This window comes from Trachymyrmex cornetzi, unplaced genomic scaffold (assembly GCF_001594075.2).
Source record: "Trachymyrmex cornetzi isolate Tcor2-1 unplaced genomic scaffold, Tcor1.1 scaffold156, whole genome shotgun sequence".
In the NCBI taxonomy this organism is placed as follows: domain Eukaryota; kingdom Metazoa; phylum Arthropoda; class Insecta; order Hymenoptera; family Formicidae; genus Trachymyrmex; species Trachymyrmex cornetzi.
Window position 1 is genome coordinate 1,301,963 of NW_017296157.1, and position 7,216 is coordinate 1,309,178.

At 39.1% G+C, this 7,216-nt stretch overlaps 1 protein-coding gene across 16 annotated transcripts in view; it reads left to right on the forward strand.

The window, feature by feature from the left end:
• The window catches only part of LOC108758376 (uncharacterized), a 143,403-nt gene that overhangs the window by 43,227 nt on the left and 92,960 nt on the right, over positions 1-7,216 (forward strand). For 2 of the 16 annotated variants that reach the window (XM_018503300.1, XM_018503307.1), the window contains exon 1: positions 3,283-3,529. The exons of 13 other annotated variants lie outside the window; for them this stretch is intronic. The gene's annotated coding sequence lies outside the window, so the exon portion shown is untranslated. Of the gene's footprint in view, positions 1-3,282; positions 3,536-7,216 lie in introns of those variants that run through there. One more of the 16 variants, XM_018503303.1, reaches the window with a different exon arrangement.

The following is a 7,216-nucleotide window of genomic DNA, read 5'->3' on the forward strand; positions in this document are numbered from 1 at the left end:
CCTGCCGCATCCCGCGCGTCTCTCGCCTCTCGCCTCGCGGGAGGGCGCGCGTTGCCGACGAGAGAGCGAGGAGAGAGCGAAAGAGGTGCCCTTCGCCGTCCAATTACACGTGCCCTTTACTCGCGATCGCCTCGCATCTCTCGTTCCTGTCCGCGCCGACTTTTTTATTCTTCCTTTTCCTTTTTCATTCCTTTCTCCTTCCCATCTCGCGGTCTCGTCTTTGTTCGCCTTACCAAGTGTCCTCAAATGCCCATAATATTATTGGACGTGGTGTGCCTGTAGCTTTGTCTTTTCTCTCTCCAGCGTTATTAGGGTTTTGTTATTGAACGGACTTATCAGTTTCATATAATGATTATTGCTATCGTTCATTGGGGATTTGATCCCGGGGCATAAAAAACAAATTCGCTTTCTCTCTCTCTCTCTCATTCTCTCTAACTCTTTCTCTTTATCTCTTATTACATTTTTCTTGGTCCCGTACGCCGATGCATACTTGGTCTCGATACGCTTATCTTATCGTGCGTTTTATTTTTATTGCATATTACTTCCTGTTATGGTAAGTTCTTTCCAGAACACAATAAACTTGTCCCTTTCTATTCCCGCCTCCAAAGTGCTCCTCTCGCCCTCGTCCCCCTCCCTCTTGCCGCGCCGCTGATGCGTGCGTGCGTGCATACATGCGTGCGCACACGCGTGTCGTCATGAAAGTGTGACGAGAGCGTCGAGCGATGCGTGAAGCGCGTCGCACGTATATACTCGTGGCTGTTGGGGAAACCGCCGCTACCAGATGTCTCCTCTTCTCCTACCAGCGTGGATGTATCTCGCTCGCGTATTCGCGGGTCGAGGGCTTTAAGTTCAGCGAAGATACGTAAAGAGGGAGATGAATAGAAGGCATTATTAGCGGCCGCCCGCGACTGACTTCCTTCGAGTATTCGAGTACTCGTTCCTCCAACGATCTTGTTTTCCTTCCAGCTCGCTGTTCCCCGCTTCCGTTTCGCTTTTTCGTACCGAAGCTTCGCCACGGTGAAAGTTTTATACGCGTCGCTCATCAATATCGATTGATCTCGCGGTGAAAAAGATGAGATCGAAACCGCGCGTCGGTGCAGGAACGTGTTGCAGTCTCGATCGGCTCGATCAAGCATCATTATAGTGTATACTGAATTGTCTATGTCTATAGTTTTCGTGTATCCCTCGGGATTTCTTTATGATCGCGTACAAAATGTTTTCCTATTATCTATTTCTTCTACACTGTTAAATTCATAATGTGTTATATTATACCCGATTTGAATTATTTTAATCATTTCTGTCGATCGCCATTACTACTCAATATATCATTGGTTTAACTAAAACAATAAAGTTAAAACAATTTAATTCGAGAAAATGTATTAAATTTGACTCAAATTTAATTTATTATTTACTAAATGCATAAGTTAATATGGATTTATTTACTTTGAAACTAACCACTGAAATGGATTGATTTACATTTTGACATTGATTTACATAAAAGTTAAAAATAATATAATATTGTGTAACCCAAGAGAATTAGGTTGCTTCTTTGATATCTAACAATGTAATGTAAATTAACTTAATCTCGGTTTTATATATTTTTTATATTTTTTTTTGTCTAGTTGTAAGATTAATAAAAAAGATAGAGAGTAAATTATACCGAGATTAAAATTAATCTATAGTACACAGTGAAAAAATGATATTGTATTAACAATATTATTTTATCTAAAAACAATTTTGTTAATTCAATAACAGTATTAATAAAACAACTAAAATTTTATTAAAACAAGAGCTTGACATATTTGTTTCGTTAATAGTATTATTAAATCAACAAAATTACTTTCAATTAAAATAATGCTGTTGATATAACATCATTTTTTTCAGCATAGAAATAGACATACATATCAATAGACAATCATATTAACCATTATTGCAATGCCTGTGCCATATAGAACCTTACTTATGTACGTATGAAATTCTATTTTTTTCCATAGAAACTTTATCGTTCGATACGAAATTGCAATAATGAGCAAAAGAATTGTTAGAAGAATTTTTAGAAGATGAAATTACACTGAGAAAAAATATACTAAATTTAAAAAATATTTATTTGACTTATAGTTCCAATCAAACATTTACTTACAGTATATAAATATTTACTCAAAAAGGAATGATAGTTAAGTCAAATTGACTCTTGTGTGTACCAAATAAATATATCTATATTTAGTAGGCATTATTTAAACAAATAATTTAATAATTATATATTGCTTTCAGTATATTGTTGAGTTGTTCAGTAATGACCGTTGACTTTGAAACGGCTTATATAGCGTCGAGTGCCGCGATAGAATCGCGAATTCCACGCTCGCGTACCTAACGGCGGCGGCGGCGAGGGCACAAGCTCCTCGACCCGCGTTTCTTCTGTCGGGACAAAAGGGTACGAGAGAGACGAAGCAGGAACGATAGAACATGTGAGAAGGAAGAAGACGGAGAGAGATAGAGAGAGAGGGGGGAGACAGGGAGAGACGGCGTGTGCTCGCGTACATCTATGCGAGGGCAACCGGAGCTTCTTCGAGTCTCGAGAGACTATAGTCGGCTATTTTAACGTATCGCGCAACCGAGTGCAAAATGTGGAAAACGGCCGTTGTTGCTTTTCCATTCGAGGCGAGTGACGGAGCAACATTCTCACGTCGTCGTGATGTTTAGAAACATTCAAGACGATAACATCGTTTCTCCTTTCTAGCGAAGCGGTTTATGTCTGTCGTTTAATCCGCGCCAAAGTAAATTAATTACAAAGTTATCACAAACGTAACAATTCCAGTATTATAATTGTAACGCAGATAAGAATAAAGCAATCGCTGTTTTCCAAGTGTTACGATTACTCTGTTGAGAGAGAGAGAACAAAAGAAACTTTTCTTAAATTTATTCGTATTCGAATCTCAAGCGATTTCGAAAATATAGACAATTTACATTCTTAATATTTCACTATTAACTATAGTAAAAGTATGATTAGATATCGGTGTGCCCTCGATAACGGTATCGTATCCACTGTCTATAGTTGCGATAAAGATTAGGATCGTAAACTGTAAAACTGATGTAGGGTGAAAATTATCCGCCATCTGCTGGTCTTTTTTTCTCATCGTCTTTTTAATAACTATATTACGCTCCTCTTATGATACACTCAATCAATCATATATTTCATGTATAAACTATATCCTTGCTCCTTCATTTTTTCTTGTCTAATTATTTATAATTATACATTAGAGAAACTCTGACAAATGCCACTCTATCTTTTCGTCGTGTCGCCCGGAATTTCGTTAAATATTCTTGTACTGGAGAAAGACTTGTTCAGTGAACCAAATTGATTTACGCAACAGTGCAGTTTTGTAAGACGAGAGAAGTGATTCGCGTGCTGAATCACAAGACTGATCGGTGTAGGTGAGCTATCCGGAAACGAGCCGACTGATACATCACATCGTTCACGAAGTCTCTCAACAGTGCAAGCCGGTTTCCAGCAGTTCGAGGAACAGCATAGGTAACCGTATGTTATCGTGTGTCTTTTCTTACCATCCGCTGTAAATTCTACAATTCCTAGTATCACTTACATCCTCGGAACGACGATGGATTCGGAATATTTCCGGCCGTCCGTTACTAAATAAACCAGAAGAAAAAATGTTTTATACATGTAACTAATTATACATATTTCAAACGATATTTATATAATTCAGTTTTCTATCGTCAGTGAAGTTTTAGATGTGTATATGTTATACGTTTTTGAATTTCGACTGAGATAAATTATTTACAGTTTTTAAGATGCTTATTATAGCGTCAAATTATTAACAGCTTTCTGAGATACTTACTTGCATCAATAATATATTAAATTGGCCTATCAATTTAATTTGTAATATTACTACTCCAGTTTCAATTTAGGACTGTGTTTTAAGACTGCACAGTTTCAAGACCGAAATAATCGGCGCACAATTTGCTCGAACTGAAAATTGTATGAAATTTATAAGAAATATAATTAGACATGAAGAATCGCCTTGACCGAATTAGCATTTTTCACTCATGAGTGTTTAATGTCGTCGGTCGATCTTCTTCATACTGTTTAAAATTAAACTCTCAAAATGTAAGTGAAGAGCTCTAGTAAGTGATATTTGGAATTGAAAGATCTCGTGAAGAATACGTCAAGACTACTGTCCCCGATACGCGAATTTGCATTCCTTCGTAATAAACGATTAGAGGCCTTTAAGAGCAAAAGCGATCGCCGATAGCCATTTAGGTAGGGCCAAGAGACGACCGATGATCGTCGTTTGGGGCCTTCGATAAACATCCCTCCGGCTTTCCGAAGAAAGAGGAGCTGTAACCAGTGTAGGAAACCACATCCTTCTCTTCCCCGTTGCCTTCCTGCCTCTCGTTTTACCTCACCGGTGCCAGATGACATTGCGTCGGGATCTTTCGCCCCTTGGCCGTGCTTCACTCGCGCGTAGGTCAGGTTAGAAACCTGTGCGAACGTTTCCGCAACGCACACCGCTTCGCGGTGTATGGACTGCATGCTCTACGGGCGGGTGAAAGACAAAAGGAGCGCGTTGTTTAGAGCGAGAAGGAGAGAGAAAGAAAACGTCGTCGCTTTTTGTAGGCGTAACAGAGAGAAAGAAGGAAGAGCGAGTGAGTGAAAGAGGAAAGAGAGAAGGGAGAAGGGAGAAGGGAGAACAAGCATGTGGCATCGTAGTTACATTCGAATCCGTACGGGTGACTGAATGGAATGGGTCGTCCGTAGACTAGCGGAGGGTCGGGACGAAGGGGGTCGTTGCAGCGGCCAATAGCGCGCGGATTTCATCGGAGGAGCGGGGCGAACGGGTGGCCAGAGGGATGAAGAGAGGAGACGAGGCGGACGGACCTAACACACGTGCGTCTCGTGAACCGCGCTACGCGTACGCGTTCACGCAGCGACGTTGCACACACCGTGTCGTACGTAGAGAGATACGTGGATACGCTTGTGCACACAGTCACACGCACGCACACGCACGTGCGTGACGGCGTGGCGCGGCGCGGCGCGCGCTACGTACACGCACGTAGTACGAGACGTATTTGCGTGTGCAGCGTGTGCAGCAGGAAACCAGCTGTGCGCATCGATCGGGCTCACAGCGCGCGATTCGATTTTTTCCTTCCCGCCGATGCTAGGGAGAGATAGGATGTCGCGTGACGCCGGTTGATCCGCCGGAGATAGGGGAGAAATTTTTAATCGACGGGGGTGAAGAGAATTGCGCGGAACTACTACGTCGAATTATTGTGTTGAATCGCAAGAGGGAAACTCGTGGGAAGCTATGCGTCGTAATTGACATTTCGAATATGTCGTGTAATCACGGATGTCATGTGCATAATAATGTTAATTTGTATATATAGGTGAAACAGTGAAAGAGATAATAGGAGCGATATGAAGTTTTTGCAAGAAATATAAATTATTTCAGGACTTGAAAATAATCGTACGTCTCGTGACGTTTTTTATTCCGCAATTATCGAAAATTTCATGCCACGATCTCTTCTGTGTTTTTCTGTTGATAAATGAGATTTTCAGATCGTACGGGATACGTTGTTAGAATATTTAATAATCAAATATAATTCCTCACGGAATGTAGGAAAATATCAGAATTACAATTATAGAGCATGGCAGAAACGTATTTTAATCAAATTATAGATAAACAAAGAGAGTTTCACGCATGCAGCTATGATAGTATTTATAACACATTAAAATACATTGCTTATTATTCTTGCATTACACTTATTATAACGGCGCATGATATAATTAAATAATTATGAAAGGGACAGACGCGAACTATAGATAAAAGACAATACAGGGAATAAAGAGCAACATGAGTATTAAATACATTAAAATACAATAGAACATCATAGGTCACAGAGTACGATAGTTCCGGAATATTATCGACCATTTTATTCTCGCACGCCTAAACTGTCGATTGAAAAAATTCGGTAGATAAATATTTTCAGTTCTCAAGATATGTAGCTGTGTGACGCACTGGTAGCGGCGTCTTATTACCTGTTTACGAGAATACTGCACCGCTTTTCATTATACTCGTTTTGATTGCGTCGTATAGTATATAGCCGAGACGCAGAATTGTATCGTATAGCTGGTCGGTGAAATTTTATGATTCGCTGACGATAGGAATGACGGTTGGGACTGGCGTAGTGACAGATAAACGGGTCTAACAACCGAGACTGTAAGCTACTATAATGCGAGGGAAAAGGAAGAGGATAGAGGAGAGGGTGGGTTATACATAAAAGGAACCATTGACATATTTGCACGAATAAGCATGTGATACATTTATTTCTTACTATAATTTATGTCACTTCATTTAATTATGATAATAATCTAATGAATATTTGATAAGCAAAGCTTTTTTTACCAGACAGCGAAAGATATTCATTGAACTAATGTCTGCTTAGCGTAATAAGATGACCGCGGAAGTTCATGAATTATGTTTACAAGAAGTGCGCTAAAAATATTTTTTTTTTTGTGAATAAAAACTTGCATAAGAATAATCTACTTAATACTGTTATTTATTTTTATAAAAATAATGGCGGCTTCTTTGTAAAAATACATGAGTGAAGAATTTGAAAGCGTTTCTCCATCCGACCGTGCGAAAAGGGTGAGGCCTTGATCGAATGATGAGGACTCGATGGAATGTTCTGCAAGATCGGGAACTCGGATCCGTCCCGTCTCGAAAACCTGTTGCATTTTAACGGCGCAACCGATTCTCCGAAAATCAGCTTAGCTCTACGGCGGTAGAACACAAATTTTTAATTTATAAGAGCATTGAAGAGACTTCTCGTCGCAGAATCTTTCATTTTTACTATTTTATTTTCGCGCTTATAATGAAAAATTGAAATAGTACAAATATATCTTTTAAATCGCATTCTGTTGCATTTTGCCAAACAATCTGCAAGCAATAGTTTTACGTATAAGTAATACTATTTTAATATAATAATTTAATTTTACAAATTTGCGAGTATCGCAAAAATTTATTTCATTTCAATTAAATTTGAATTAAATTTTGCAGAATTTAATTCCTTTAATTCGTTATATTGCTTGCCTTAATTTTTTATTTCTAAAACTTTATTATTAGAAAATGCCTTTATTCGTTAGAAAGTACTTTGGTTCATTAACAACGTTTACAGTAATTAAGGGAAGGGGGGGGGGGGG